This window comes from Propithecus coquereli, unplaced genomic scaffold, assembly GCF_000956105.1.
Source record: "Propithecus coquereli isolate 6110/MARCELLA unplaced genomic scaffold, Pcoq_1.0 Scaffold68, whole genome shotgun sequence".
Classification (NCBI taxonomy): Eukaryota; Metazoa; Chordata; class Mammalia; order Primates; family Indriidae; genus Propithecus; species Propithecus coquereli.
In genome coordinates, this window is record NW_012152840.1 from 2059822 (window position 1) to 2076914 (window position 17093).

Below are 17093 nucleotides of genomic sequence, written 5' to 3' on the forward strand. Positions count from 1 at the left end.
AAAAAAGCATAGGAAATACCTGTGTCACCCCATCTCTTAGCTTACCATAACTTGGGACCAAGAGGAATCCTCTCCACATGATCTCCTTCCACATGGGAAAAGGAGAGCAGGAGGACCTCAGTAGCCCTTGTCATCACTGTGGACACCCACAGATTTTGCCACCAAGGATCCTTGCAGTCTTTGCCAGTGCTGACCCCAGCTGATGTGACTGCCCAGAACCCTTGCTGCTATGTACTGCTCCTTATCCCCCAAGGCAGAGCCAAAACTGTGCCACCCAAGGGCTTATTCTGTACTTTCCCATTCCCCACCAATTATGTGCATACCCTGGAGCTGTAGTTGGTTCTCTGTATGCTCATGCTTAAGACCTTGGCTCCAGGGCTATTCTCTTCGTGCCTGTGCCTCAAACAGCAGTGCCCTTGCAGCCCCAGGTGTGCTGGTGCCATAAGCACTTCATATGCCCTGTGCTCTAGACCTCAGACTCTGCAGCCTCTCCATGTGTCCCTTTATATCAGACACCAGTGCCACTGCCATTGTGTGTGTGCACACCCCAGACGTCAGCTATGCAGCCGCTCTGCATGCTAGTGCACTTTGGATGCAAACATGAGTTTGCCTGTTCTTTAGACCAATTTGAAGAGTCATTCCCTTGGTCATAACCCCTCACCCCCATGGGGGGAAGAAAAGTACAAGAGGACCCAACAGCCTTTGCTACTGCTGAGGCCTCCTGCAGCCTTCACTGATGGTGCCCTAAGATGACAGCTTCACAGAGACTAGGCCATTGTACCCTCTTTGGAGCTGACCCTGTCCCGCTCTGGAGTCTTCACATCTACCCATAGGTAAGGGTCTTTTACTTTACCTATGGGTAAAGCCAATCTGTGACATCTAGTAGAAGTGACTGTGTCCTCAAATGCACAGACATCAACACTAGGATACAAGAAGCAAAAACATGAAGAAAACATGATAGCACCAAAGGAATATAATTTTTCAATAACTGTTCCCAAAGAATTGGTTATCTACAAATTGCCTGACAATTCAAAATAATAATTTTAAGGAACTTCAAAGCTACAAAATAAAGCAGACAATGAAATCAGGAAAACAATACATGACCAAAATAAGCTCAACAAAGACATTGAAATAATTTAAAAAGCTCCAAAAAAAAATTCTTAAGCTGAAGAATACAACAAATCAATGAAAAATGCAAGAGAGCTTCAACGACACACTTCTTCAAGAAGAAAGAATCTGCAAACTCAAAGACAAGTGATTTGAAATTATCCAGTCAGTGAAGAAAAAAGCTTGAAAAAGAGTGAAGAAAGTCTACGGGATTTATAATCCTTTTAGGAGAATAGAGAAAAGGGCAAGAAGATTATTTAAAGAAATAATGGTTGAGAATTCCTCAAATCTTGAGAGGGAAATGGAGATCTAGATTTATGAAGCTCAAAAATTCCAAACAGGATCAACCCACAGAAGACTACTTTGAGACATATAATCAAATTGCCAAAAGTCATGGACAAAGAATTTTGAAAGCAGCAAGGGAAAAGTGACTCATCACATATAATGGAACTCCCAGAAGACTATCAGTAGATTTCTCAGTGGAAACCTCTCAAGCCATGAGAGACTGGGATAATATATTTAAATACTGGGGAAAAAAGTTGACATTAATAAATGTTACACTCTACAAAATTATTCTTGTAATTGAAGGAGAGAGAAAGTGTTTCCCAGACAAACAAAAACAGAATTCATTACCATTAGCTCTGCCTTCCAAGAAATGCTTAAGGGAATTCTTTAAATTGAAATAACAGGCAAAACAGCAAGATATGAACAACAGCATATGAAAAAATTTGACTTCATTCGTGATGGTAAATATATAGAGATGAATACAGATTAATATGACACCATAATGGTGGTACATAAATTACTTTTAACCTTAATATTAATATAAAAGTTATAATTTGATAATGCATACACAATACAAAAAGGCAAATTCTGACTACAACAATACAAAGGCGGGGGGAGTAAAAGTGTAGTCTTTCTGTATGCAATTGAAATTAATTTGTTAAGCTAAAATAGAATGTTGTAACTATAAGATTTTATACAGGCCTTGACCTAAACACAAAGGGAAAAAAATATATATACACCAAATTTAAAGAGAAAAGAATCAAAGCTAATCACTACCCCCCCCCCAAAAAAATCATCAAATAAAAAGAAGACAGCAAGAAAGGAAGAGGATGAAACATCTGCAAAATGAAATACAATTAACAAATGATAATAGTATGTTCTTATTTATCAATAACTATCTCAAATAGAAATGAATTATACTCAGTCAAAAAGCACAGAATGTCTGAAAGGATTAAAAAACAAGATGTAGTGGTATGTTGTCTACAAGACTCACTTTAGATTTAAAGACAGATTGAGAGTAAAGGCATGCAAAAGGATATTTCATTTTACTGGTAACCAAAAGAAAGCAGAACTGGCTATACTTAGACAAAATAGAGTTTAAGTCTAAAAGTGTCTCTAAACACAAAAAAGGTCTTTATATGATGGTAAAAGTATCAATTCTATAGGAAGATACAACAATGATAAATATGTGCTCCCAACATCACATATCCCAAGATCACTAAATAAATGAAACAAATATTGACAGGTCTGAAGACAGAAATTGACAGTGATACAATAGTATTACAATAGTAGGAAACTTCAATATTTCAGTTACAAGATGGATAGACCAGACAGAAATAAAAAATAAATAATTCAATGAAATAATACCTCACACATGTTAGAATGGCTATTATCAGAAAGGGACAAGATAACAAGTATGGTTTGGCAAGGATGTAGAGAAAAGGGAACCCCTTGTATATTGGCAAGAATGTAAATTGATACAGCCATTATGAAAAGCAGTATCGAGGTTTCTGAAAAAATTGAAAATAGAGCTACCTTGTAATCCAGACATCCCACTCTGGGTATACATCCAGGGAAAATGAAATCAGGGTATCAAAGAGTTATCTGCACTCTTATATATTCATTTCAGCATTATTCACAGTAGCCAAGATCATGTAAATGTCTGTTGACAGATGTTTGTATGACGAAATGGAATTTACACACACAATGGAATATTAGTCTGCTGCTTATGACAATATGGATGAACCTGGAGGATATCAGACTAAGTGAAATAGAACAGACACAAAAAGACATTGTGTGATATCACTTACACATGGAATGCCAAATTGTTAAGTTCATAGAAACAGTGTAGAATTGTGGATACCAGGGGCTGGGGGAAGGCAGAAATGGGGAGATACTGGTCAAGGAGCATAATGTTTCAGTTATACAAGTGGAGATCTAATGTACAGCGATGTGACTACAGTTAACAGTATTATATACTTGCAATTTTTAAGAGGATAGATCTTAAGTGTTCTTACCACACACACAAAGAAAAAAAAAGGAATAGTGACGGTAAGATTATTGATATGCTAATTAGTTTGAGGTGAATATTTCACAATGTAAACACATACCAAATAAATTGTGCACTGTAATATACACCATTTAAAAATTTCAACTACAATAAAACTGTGGGCAAGAATTCCCTATAATATTACCCGTGACTTTTCCTTTTGAAGATTTGGTCCTCCAATTGTTAAGCAACTTTGGCTTGTCCCTTTTGGTATTCCTTATGTTGGAAAATGCTTCAGCCTTCCCCATCATCACTCATTTTCTTCTCTTCTACTATCTGGTGTGCATTGGCAGATGTGGAAACTTATGACCAGCTTAAAATAGGAATTTGTCTTATTAATTTTTGTATTTCCTCTAGCATCTAACACATAGCTTGGGACACATAAGTTCTTTGAACGAACGTAACTAACATTTTATTCATTAGTAGGAAATTATCTTTGCCATTTTATTTTTTATTTTTAGAGACATGTCTCTTTCAAGTAAATTGATAGTTCTTTGGATACCTCTTAATTAACACGTTTAAATTTCTGAAGACTCAATTCACCACCTCCTGTAGGAAGCCTTCTCTATCTGATTTACTCTTTGGATTCCTATAGCATGCCTTCATTTTAAGGCATGTATCATTTTCTTTGTAGTAGTGAATTGGTGGGCACATTTACAAAAACTTAGTGTGGTAGGGGAGATGAGGTGACCCTTAACTCTGGTTGTTTCATTAATGTGGTTAAACTTGAACTCACTGTCTCCAGCAAATCCTTTATTTCTTCTCCCATTGCATGGCGTCACTATTCTTGCAATTAGCTAAAAACCTAGTATTTATTCTTGACTCTTCTTCCTTCAAATCCATCTGCCCCCTCCCCTCATTCAATCAAATAGATCACCAGTATTGTTCTGACTTTGATGAATTTTAAAAATGTTCTCCCTGTTTGCATCCCCACTGCTTCCTTTCAATATCTAATACAAGAAATCCTATTTACCTGATGCCTGGAATATTGCAGTGTCTTGTCTGGTCTCCTTGACTGTAGTTCCCTAACCTACATTTACACAGTCTCCAGTACATCTCTACAACACTGGAGTTGTCTTTCTAAAATGTAATCCCAATTATGTCTATCTTAGTAAAGATTGTAACTTCAGTATTTTCATTTTGGAGAATTAGAGATTGAACTAAACCAGGGTCAAAACATGATAAGGGTAGTAATAACAACAAGAGAAATTTATTGGCTTGTCTTCTATACCTTCTTGGGTGTTTATATGCCAAAAATTCCCCCACTTGCATTAGAAAAGATGAAGGAAATCCAGAATGTGGTGTCCAGTAGGGATGGGGACAGATGACTTTAGATTAACTGAATTTTTTCTGGATGTTGAGGAAGGTCTGTGAGACCTTGAACAAGTAATTTAACTGGTGCCTCAGTTTCCCCATCTGTACATGTAGTAGCTACTGTTTTTGGCCACATATTTTCCTTTCTGCTTCATCGCTTATCAAATATAAAATCAAATCAAGTTAAAAAATTTTAAAGTTTCTTGTGCATACAAAAAAACAGTTTGTGAACTGGGAGACTCCAAACTAAGTGATAAAAAACTCACCTTACAGCAGTTATAGCACCGTTTATGAAGCATACAGGAGGAAGTATTTTGACCATTTTCATGATTGGCTGTTATACATTACCATTCTTATTAAGTTAAGTAGAGCTGTTTAAGCTGATTTGTCTAAGCTGATTGGTTTAATTTCACTGCCCTTAGGACAAGGACATAAAGCTTACATTTTATGTTTCATTTATGACTAGAGCTAGTGTTTCCAGGAAATCAGGATGACTTGTTTTGGCTATGTGGTTATGGGTAGTTGGCCTTGGAGTATATCTAAACTGTAGCCTCAAATATTTTCTTTTCTTTAACACACTCAACATTGTTTTAGGTCTTGATTGTTGAATATGAGGTGGGCATGAAACCTAAGGATGGATATTTCTTTCTCTCTTTGACATTTTAATCTTGATAATCAATACAGGATGTAGGCGTAGGTAAGTTTCATGACAACATATTCCCTAGATCAGTGGTAGTTGCAACAAATACTGTGTGTTCAGCAATTCTAAATTATTTATTATCTGGCCCTTTACAGGAAAAGGTTTGCTGACTCCTGTTTTAGATAATTCTTCCCCTAATATATCTCTATGTTGCTTTAGCTTGAGTTGCCAAAATGGCAGAAGAGGGATTCTACTTCAGAGGCCGCTTTTCTTGCTACTTGTGCTTCCATGCTTGCCCAAATACATAAAAGTTTGAATTTACTCACCTCATTATTTAATAAACACATGGAAGTATCTTAGCCCCTGGGTATTTAAACAAGATACAGGTAATAATAAGAAATGGTTACTAGAATTTCTATCAAGTAGATAAATGAACTGTCCTTCATTAGAGGTAGATATTTCTTAGTTTATCATTTAAATCATCCCTCTTATTTGAGGCATGCAGTCAGAATCTTGTTATCCAACTAATATTTGCAAATATTATCAATAAAACTTGAAGGACTCATTGACATGCTGCAGTTACTGAGGTTACTTACTCCTTATTTATATTAGCTACATTGAATCGTGATAGTTTTCTGACTGGATTTAGTGAGAGAGTTATGAAATACTCCAATTATCACCAGTAAAACTTAAATATTAACCTTATTTTCTTGAGATATTGTCATCTCTGACTAATGCATGTTACCTGCAATTTCATTTTAGAAAGGATCTACCTTATTGAGAGTTGGAATTCCCTATGTCTAAGAGTTTTCTTTGGTCTTTTTTTTCTGTAACTAAAGGTTTTTCTTTCTGATTTTCAGTAATCTTACTGCGATTCATTTCCCTACAATTTGTTTTGTTTGTTTGTTTTCCTTTTTATTCTGCGTAGACTTCCTGAGCTTTCTGGTACTGCGGAATGGTGTCTTTTATCAGTTTTGGAGATAAAAGGCACCATTATCTTTTAAACATTGCTTCTGCCCCATTTTCTCTTTCCAGTTCTGGAATTCTAATTAAGTATTATTGGACTTTTGACTATGTCCCACATCTCATACATTCTTCTATTTTTTTTTCCATTAAGTTTTTTCTTTGTCCTTCAGTTTGGATATTTCTGTTGACTTGTCTTTGAGTTCACTAATTTTATCTTCTGCTCTGTTTTATCTGCTCTCAAACATCTAATGGTTTCTGTACTTCAGATCATAGGCTTTTTTTTTAATTCCATGCCCACATTTTATTCCTTTTTAAAGATTTCTATTATCCAATGAAATTCTTAATATTTTTATCTAGCTTACCCATCCATTCCTCTTTTCTTAGACATATTAATTGTATTATTTTGAAGTAATTATCAGCTAATTCCAATATTTGGAATATGTTACTGTTTTTTTTCTTGGTTTTTTGGTAATGAAGTCCTGTATTTTGGCAGGCCTAATAAATATATTTTTTTATTTTTTTATCTTTTTATTTCAGCATATTATGGGAGTACAGATGTTTAGGTTACATATGTTGCCCTTGCCCCTCCCCCCCAGTCCGAGTTTCAAGTGTGTCCATCCCCCAGATGGTGCGCATTGCACTCTTTGTGTATGCATATAGCTGTCCCCTCCTGCCCTCTCCCCCTTCCCCCCTGCCCAACATCCAATAGATGTTATTCTTATATGTGCACTTATGTGTTGATCAGTTAATACCAATTTGATGGTGAGTACATGTGGTGCTTGTCTTTCCATTCTTGGGATACTTCACTTAGTAGAATGCATTCCAGCTCTATCCAGGAGTATACAAGAGGTGCTATATCACCACTGTTTCTTAAAGCTGAATAGTACTCCATGGTATACATATACCACATTTTATTAATCCATTCATGTATTGATGGACACTTGGGTTGTTTCCACATCTTTGCAATTGTGAATTGTGCTGCTATAAACATTCGGGTGCAGGTGTCTTTCTTATAGAGTATCATTTGTTCTTTTGGGTAGATGCCCAGTAAGGGATTGCTGGATCGAATGGTACTTCTACTTGTATCTCTTTAAGGTATCTCCATATTGCTTTCCACAGAGGTTCCACTAGTTTGCAGTCCCACCAGCAGTGTATGAGTGTTCCTATCTCTCCGCATCCACGCCAACATTTATTGTTTTGGGACTTTTTGATAAAAGACCTAATAAATTTTGATCATATGCTGGATATTTTGTTAAACATAAAAAAAGATGTTCTCCACAGAGGGGTCATTTTTTCCCTCACTATGCAGATGGAGTGGTGGTTGATCATCTTAATCTAATTTGTGGCCATGTTGACTCAAGGCTGAGTTGTGTTTCTGACTCAATTGGCCTCTTGTTTACCCTTGGCCCTCCAGGTATTTTAACTGGGAGCTTGATATGTTTTTGTGGACTTTTCTTCTGGCATATACTGAACACTAATCTTTGACACATGAAAATACCAAAAACTCTCCTTTACTTTTCAGAGTCTTTGCACGTAGGTACAAAAATTCTGTAAATGTCCTGAACGAAAACTGACCTTGAAAGTCCTAGGTTTCCATCAAAAGCTCTGCTATGGCATCCTGGAGTCTAAACTAACTTCCTTTGCCTAAACTTGGCAAATGCCTCCATGATAAATCAGCAGCAAACATAAACTCACCTCTTTAAGATTCTCCCCACTGGAGTCTTAATCTCTCCATTTCTTATTGCCGTAGCAGATTTTAGCTGTCTTAAAATAAATAATTTCTGTATATTATTTAGCTTTTTTGCTTTTCAGTGGGAACACTGGTTGGCCATAAATTTACTCCAGCTAGAGTGACCAACTGTTCCGGTTTAACCAACTATTCCAGTTTAGCACTGAAGTTCCTACATCCCAGGAAACTCCTCAATCCCAGGTAAACTAATTCCAACCCATCCAGAAGCAGAAGCTAAGAAGCTTAATTTAGTAAGAAACTTATATGCAGAAAGGTACTTTTAATAAAACTCATACGACAAAAAAATTTCATATTGGAATTGTGTCTTACTTACTTTAAAATTGTCATAGCCAATATTTTCATGAATAAGAGAGTGTTCCAGGAGGCAAATGCAAATAATTACTGTTTAGAAAATATACCTACTAGAGATTTTAAAATACTATTTAATCATTATCTTGTTAATTATTCCTAATGAAAATATTGGAAAACTCGTTAGTTTTTTTTTTTTGAAATAGTTTTAAATGTCTTTTATTCCTAACGTAGGAGTTGTTTTATACAAAACTCTAACTTTCTTTTCTCTCTTTTAATATGTATTTTTTGACTCTAAAATATTTGTCTATTGATCTCAGAAATTTCTGCTATGTTCAAGCTGGCTAGTATACCTTGTTTTAAGGCTATAACCCGATGCTCTGAGGGATTCATAGCTAATGTGCACCATAGAAAAGTGATGCATAAGCATACTTTGTGCTCTTGGGGACAAAAAGCTGTATTCAGTAAACTGTAGACAGTAACTTGTTTCACTTGTAGATGCTATATTTTATTCTTCCTTGTGTTATACTGAAATTTAAAGTTTTTCCATTAAATAATTCTGCAAAGGTAGATATTTTTCTTTAAAATATTAATGGAGTTATAATTTTCAAAGAGGCTGGGAATTTGAGACCAGCCTGGGCAACATAGTGAGATCTTCATCTCTAAAATGATTAAAAAAATTAGCCAAGCATGGTGGCCCGTACTTGCAGTCTGAGCTACTCTGGAGGCTGAGGTGGGAGGATTGCTTGAGCCCAGGAGTTCGATCGAGGCTGCAGTGAGCTAAAATCATGCAGCCACACTCCTGCCTGGGTTACAGAATGAGACCAGATCTCAAAAAAAGAAAAAAAAGGCTAGATTAGGTATCAGGTATATGATTCATACTTTGGGCAATTAAATAATCTGTTTCGTGATAGCACTTAAATTATATTTTAGCTTTATTTTTTATTTTAATTTTATATATCTTTCTTACTTTGCTAACCAGAATGTAAGCTTTTCTGGTGCAAGAGATTCTAATTTTTTAATTCCTCAAAGCCCATGTACAGATTTTTTTAATTGAATTTCCAAAACAAAGACTGGATTTCCGATAGGCAGGGCTTGATAGAGAGGGAACATCAGTTCTACCAGTTATAATACACATGACGAGTAGTAATATATCCATGGCCTTACTTAACTGCAAAGATAATAATTCAAAGGAAAGGACGTTGCTGCATGTTTTAAAAAATCTGGATGACTGTCTTGGTTCTGTCACTAACCATATTTAGGTAAAGTAGTATGTTTCTCTCTATAGTTAATTAAGGATTTGTGATCATGGTATCTCTCCTGCCAGGTAAGTATAAAAATTAAGGATTTGAAGGAAATAGTTTCTAACATCCCTTCTAACTCTTCAAAAATAAAAAGATACTAGTTTCTGAGAAAGCTAACAGGAAGAATATCCTACTATTTGGATATATCAGAACCCTAATTCTCTTTGTCTAAAGTTTATGAACCACAATGTGATTATAACATTTCTGAGCCCCCTAATATTTTTAATTTTGTTTGTATAAGAGCCCTGAAGGAAGAAGATGTTTTATTGATAACCTCTCTTAAATCTCTTTTGCATTCAGTTCTCTTTCCTATGTTCTCCTCTCTTCATTTCTAATTTTTTTCCTCTATGATTTCCTGTAACTGTCTTTTAAAATTACTTGTACTGAAAACAAGCTTTTCAAAGTTTAAGATTCATACTGGAATCACTCTTCTTGTTCTGTCTAATTCTACATATAATGAGAAAAAAAACTACTGGAAGATAGAAGTTGTTTCAAGATATACCTTCTGTAGAGTGGGGACAGTTTTCACTTGTATATTTAAATTTTATTTTAAAAACACATTTTTAGTTAATATAGAAATATGCTTTAAAAGAAAAATGGCCTGACCTATTAAGTCTCAGTTTGAGGATTCTTTGTGGACTCATAGCCATCAAGACCTCTGTTTCTTTGGTGAACAGCAGCAGCACTGCTTAAAAACAGTATACTGCCAAATGGAGAGTATCTGGGATTTTTATGTTGAGTTCCTAACAGCAAGTAGACCAACTGAGGAAAGTGGTTTGTGTTCAGATTGGAGAGATTTCATCAGCTGGCCATCTCTAGTAGGATGGAAGAACCAGAATCCATAAAGTAGAAGCCCTGCAGATAAGTTTTATTTGGCCCACATAAAGGTTTTTTAAAATTGAATTAGTTGAATACATTTCAAAATTGAATTTCACATATAAGTTTAATTCTTGACTTCTTTTGAAGAATTGGACAATATGACAACAATACATCATAATCAGTTGGACCTAAATAGTAGCTTCTTCCTTTAGATGAAGACACATTTTTGGTTCATTCTGCTTAGGCTTTACTTACATTAACTGCAGCACCTGTGTAAACATTTGAGTCCAAAATCCATTTGAAAATGTAAAATCTGGCATTTCTCTTGATATTTCAGGCCAATTTTAGTGGCATGTCCTAGCCATGACTCAGTTATGTTCTCCTTCTCAGCATGGTATTTTCCAAAATTTTCTCATGTGTCTGGTAGCAATTAGCTGTACCATTGGTTTCAAAGCTTGGTTAATTGCAAGTCCAAGAGCAGCAGCCGGGTCCTTAAGAAATCTAGTCTCAGGCAATAGAGTAGTAAGTATTTGAACTCATCCAAGAATATCTTCTATCAGCCTCATCTCTCCCATCGAAAAGGAACTCAAATTTGTTAAGAAATTATTGTATTTAAATAGTTTGGATTAAACTAATGTCCAATTTGCAGCTTCCCAAGGGAGTTTATTGGATTTCCTGAATCTAGTGTGCAGATAATAGTGCTATATAGAATTTGGCTCTTTGTATATTCAGCACCAAAAGGCACCTTCTTAAATTGTACTTATGTCAACAATATCTCTTTTTTCTTTGTGATGGTTCCCCAGGAACCATAATATCACACAGTTATTTGGCTTTACTCCTTTGCTTCCTAACCCAAGTGTTTGACAGGCATGGCAAGAATGTACTATAGACTTAGTTTTAGGGTGGTAATTTAAGATGCATCTGGTTCTAAACCTGAGATCTAGAATTCTGGGTGGTAGTCTTGCAAAATGTACTAGTGCGCCTACATCATTGAGCCCTCAGGTACATATTTGTTGAGAAAATGAGTGATGGAAACCACTTAAATCCATCCTGTTTTGGCCTAGTCTTTGTTCTGTGTCACATTCAAAGGAACAGAAATCTGTCTTCAAATGTTTTGAAGAATAATTTAGGTGATACCTCTAGACTCTTCTTAAAGGAATGATGAAGAGTTTTCTATAACTTTTCACACATAAGCTTCTAAGATTTTTCTTCAGATAAGTTTCCCTTTCCCTAAAGTTTCCTATTGATGAAATCTGCTAAAAATTCTGCTTCTCCTACTCTCTCCAGAGAACTATCACCACCATTCTTTCTCAGTGTTTAATAGCTCTTCCTCTTTTTCTTCTGCAGCGCCCTTTTAACCATCCTGTGTGTGAGCCTGTGTGTAACTGCTTCCTATCAAGATTGCTTTTCTCATGAGAAACAGCTCTCTTGTGAATGAGTAGATAAAAACTGTCCGCTTTATTATATGTACAAAGAAAACTTGAAGGAAATTTAGTGTGTCTCTTGTTTCCCTCCAAATCTCTTTTACTCATCTAATCAGGATTGGCAGACATGAAGAGGGAGGATTAACTGAAATAGGGTGAGATACACAAAGCAAATTTAAAACCTAGGCAATAACGATGGAGTAAAAGCACCCCAGAAACACCCTGTTTGCATAATGGTTAGGGTATTTAGTCCTTACAAGAAGCCTGTTGGAAAGATATTATTCACAATTATTCAGTTAATCACAAATCAGAAAACTTAGGTTCAGAGAGAACTTGATGCTCATAATCATGCTCAAAATTGCCTGTGGCAGGCAATTTTCATGTAGACAAAAACACTGAAGACAATAGTCCTGGTGAGGCTTGAGATCTGGAAGATGTGACATGACTTGGTTTTTCTTAATTCTCAGGTAGAACAGATAATAGGGATAGATAAACTCAGGTCACCTGTCTAATCCTTACTTTAAATATTGTAAACTTGGGGGTCAGAGATATAATTAAAGTGGAATTGTGACTTAATTATAGATTTTCAGGACTTTACATGAGTTGGGATTAAACCACAACTAGGATATCTCAGTGTAAGGAAAAATCATGTTATCCATGTGTAAAAATACATGTATTTATGATGTAAAGATTATATTCTAAAGCTACTGTTTAGGAATTTCAATAACTGATAAAGTAGGAAAAAACACGTCTGTTTTCGTTCTTCCTAGTTCTGACTCACAAAGCACTAAAGGAAAATGAACATTATTATGTCTTGTAACAGTGAATTTTCCCCCCATATTTTGTCGGCGATGAAACTCCTTAATTTCCGATTGAGCAATGAGTTTCTAGTGGGCTTTTAAATCAAATTTTATCTCTAAGTTTTGAGAGTTAAAGCTGCCAAGATTTAAATGAAGAGGTGAAACATTTGTTTTTATCCCTACTGGCATTAAAGTTTAAACCTTTGTAGTTGTGACACATAAGTACTAAAAATAATTCAAATTTGAAAATAAAATTGGGATGGAGTATGCTATAATTTTCATTATATTTACTATTCAGAAAAAAACACTGGACTCTAATATATATATAGTATAGTTACATTTGATTTGTATTATAAGTTCAAGTTATAGCCTTGAAAACAAGTTTTTCTTTTACAGAATTTTACTCTGTAGTTATTTTTTAAAAATTATCTTACTCTAAATAGAATACATATCTTTCATTACTTCCTTTGCATAAACAGTTTGGTTAATGAAATAGGGGCAATTTTCAAGACTATACAAAATTTTCATGTACTTTAGAAAGTTTATTAAAATTTAGATATAAGCTAAACCATTAAAATTTCTATTTTTAAATTTGTCATATACTACTAGAAATAAATTTTAATAACATATGTACATTTTTGGTTAATTTAAATTTTAAGTGGATCTTAGATTAAGTATTAATCTACTTGCATAGGTACCTTTGAGATCTAATAATACCTTTATGAATACCATCTTATGAATAGTTTCTGAATGTGTAAATTTATATCATATACTCAGTTTTGTTGGACATGTTTATTTAGTTCTTGTTATGTGGTGAGCATTCAAGTAGAGCGAAAGACAATATTCCTTTACTTAAGAAGTTTGCCATCTAACTCCTTATATGAGAGTATATCTTAAGTCTGCTTTGTGCTGCTATAACAGAATATCTAAGATTGGATAATTTATAAAGAACAGAGATTTATTTCTTACAGTTTGGAGGCTAGAAAGTCCACGGTTGAGGGTTATCTGGTGTGAGCCTTCTTGCTATGTCATCTCATGGCAAAAGGAAGAAGGGCAAGACAGCGAGATAGAACTCGCAGCCTCAAGCCCTTTTATAATTGGCGTTAATCATTCATAAGGGTGGAGCCCTCATGACCTAAACACTTCCCTTTAGGTCCCACCTTCCCACACAAATTTCCAGCACAAGCATTTTGTGGGACACATTCAAACCATAGCAGAATATTTATTATAAAATTTGCTTAAATATTTGTCAATGAAATTTTTTAAAAATCAAGGTCATAGTAATCACAGAGATATTATATAATTTAAAGGATTTGGATCAGAAAGGCTTCCTGATGCAATTCTTATTTTTAGGTACCAAGTTCATATTTGGTGGAAGAGGAAAATGGAGGGTTGAAAATTGACAAAAACACGTAGGAAATGGTATGAGACAAAGAAGGAGGAAAAAATCACAAGAGTAACTCAAGATTAGAGTGAAGGTATACGTGATGAGATCAAAGAGATAGTAAGACTTCCAAATAGTGGGAGATTTGAAACACTAGGGATTTGGAGTCAGGGCAACGGCCAGAAGATAGTGAGGTTCTTTGGGGTTGTAAGTAAAGGAAATAGTTTCTTGAAGATTATTCTAGTAACTATGAGTGGGTTAAGAGATAATAGGGACAGTGAAAGCTGTTGTAATGGGTCAGGTATGAAGTAATTACACAGAAGTTTTGAAGTTCTGAAATAACTAGGAGATAGTAGATCTGGGAGAACTCATGAAGGAAAAATTACATAAAGTGATTTGTTTAGTGTCTGAGTCATTTTGACTTTTAATTTTAATCAGTTAAAAGTAACATTGATAAATTATGACTTTTATTTAAACTATAATCTAGAGGACTTATATTAATTTGGAATGTTGAGATATAAGTTATGAAAATATCGAATATAGGAGCTTAGACAAAATGGGGAAGTGGGCATTTTAGGTCTACTGCAATGGCTTAACATTTTGTGAGAGTTCTGGGCTCTTTCTGTCTTTCTTCTCAATCTTTGGGGTGAAGGCATCTTTGTGCATATCCCCGTGGTTTCAAGATAGCTGCCACATGTCCACATATCATCTTTATGTTCTATACAGGGAGTGCAGGGGGAAACAGAAAAGGGTAGTGCCTGTATGAGGAGACAAAAAGCTTTTCATCTTGTTGACTTGAACTTGTCATATGACCACCACTAGCTGCACTGGAATCTGGAGAAAGTGAATTGTTTTGACTAAGCAGTTTGTTTCTCTGAGCACAATCAAGATTCTGTTATTAAGGGGCAGAGAAGCAGATGTTGGGTAGACATCTCTGACAAAAAAGTTGTTTTGTAGAACCCCTTGATTCTACAAAATATACATTATACTATAAAATTATAAACCTTAATGTATTGGGTTGGAGTACTTTCAGCTGTGTGGATACTGAATCAGGACTTTTTTTTACTATTATTCTGATCCTATTGCTTTCTCACACTGTGTAGCCGGAGTAAAACTAGATTACATCAGCAAAAAAGTGTAGAAAATATATGTACTCTGAGGACCAATTCATACATGTGAAAAATATTACATAAATGTGTGATTTTGAACATGTCTAAATTTAAAAATTTACATTCTATGTTTATAGTTTTAACTTCTAATATTTTAAATTATATTTTCAAAATTGTATATCATTTCATTCTCTTGCTTTCTAACACCACTTGTGATGATACCAGATGAAGGTTAACCTTCAAATTAAATGAATGACCAGATTACTTATAACAATTCTATAACAGGAAATAAATGTAGCCAGATAGACTATCAGGTATACCTCATATACTTTGTTCCCTAAATGATATTTGACATAGGTGCAAAATTGTATAGCTGAAGATATTTAGCCAATGAGACCATTAAATTGGTGAAATATTCCTTAAGGTTTTAAGAACAAGGCCCTGAAGGTATGTGGTTATTTGAAATACTTTTGGAACAAGCCTCCAGTGATGCAGAAGTAGTTAAAATGTCTAGCCAAAAGACTGAATCACTGAAGAAGTACTGAAAGAACTAGCAATAAACTTGCTAAGTGTCCTTTCTGGAAATGTAATCATTTCATTGCTACCCACATAAGTCTTCTAAAGTGTTTTGGGATATTACCAGTAATATAGATTCTATGTTCTTAAGTAATAGAATGTTACTCATAGTCATTTGGAATTTTAAATGTTACTTTATTTCTAGATGACGCTGAGTCATTTTTCTACTTGGCTTTTTAACGGAGGCCTCAAAGTAATTCTATTTTCTTCTTATATCATTATAGTTTAATAACTATGTAGCAATGCTTTATACATGAAAAATAATAAAGGTACAAGATATAAATTATATCAAAATAACATTTTAGATTCTGAAATCTTGCTAATGATATAGTCCTCAAAGGTTTTTTATATGTAAGGAAATGATTTATAATAATAAACCTTGCTTTATTCTAAGGCTTCTAGGAGCAAAAAAAATTAGATGGAACTCTGTAAAGTATTCTGTGGGTAATATAGTAAATATTATTTCACAACCTACTATTTTTTAGGGCACTATGCTTGAGAATGAGGGGGCATATAAAACATTAAAACACATTCTTTACCATAAAGAAGTTTATAGTTTGACCAAATAACACAGAAAATAACTTGAGAGGACAGACTTTACTAATACTGAAAGCCATGCTAGCTATAAAAATCTATGTTTCTAATACGACTACCTATTTTGGTTATTTACTGCTATATAACAAATCATGCTAAAATTTAATGGCTTAAGACAACAGCAATTTTATTATTTTTCATGATCCTGTGCATTGGCTGGGGCTCAGCTGGGCAGTTCTTCTGCTGGTTTACTTGAAGTTTCTCATGTCTTTGCAATCAGATGATAGCTAGGCAGGGATGGCCAAGATGACTTCTTCATTCACATGAGACCTCAGGGCTCCTCCATCCACGTCGACTCACTCTCCCAATAACATCTCATTCTCCAGAACCTCTTTATGTGGCCTCTTTTATCACTGGGGTGGCCTGGACTTCTTACATTCTGGCTTAAAGCCTCCAAGAGTCAGGAAGTTGAGGTTTTGGGCTCTTTTAAGTCCTGGGATTGGAAATCCCAGAATATTCATTTTTACCACATTCTATTGGTTAAGGCACTCACAAGACCAGCTCAGAATCAAGAGGGGATGGTGGTGTGTGGAAATAGGTTCTACCTCTTAATGTGAAGAAAACAGATGGGGAGGCATTCTGGGTGCCTTCTTTGGAGCTATCACACAATTAAGATCCAGGCCTTAATTGCTGTGAGAGTTCTAAGAAATAGAGGATTCTCTGAATTTGGGTGACTGAGGTAG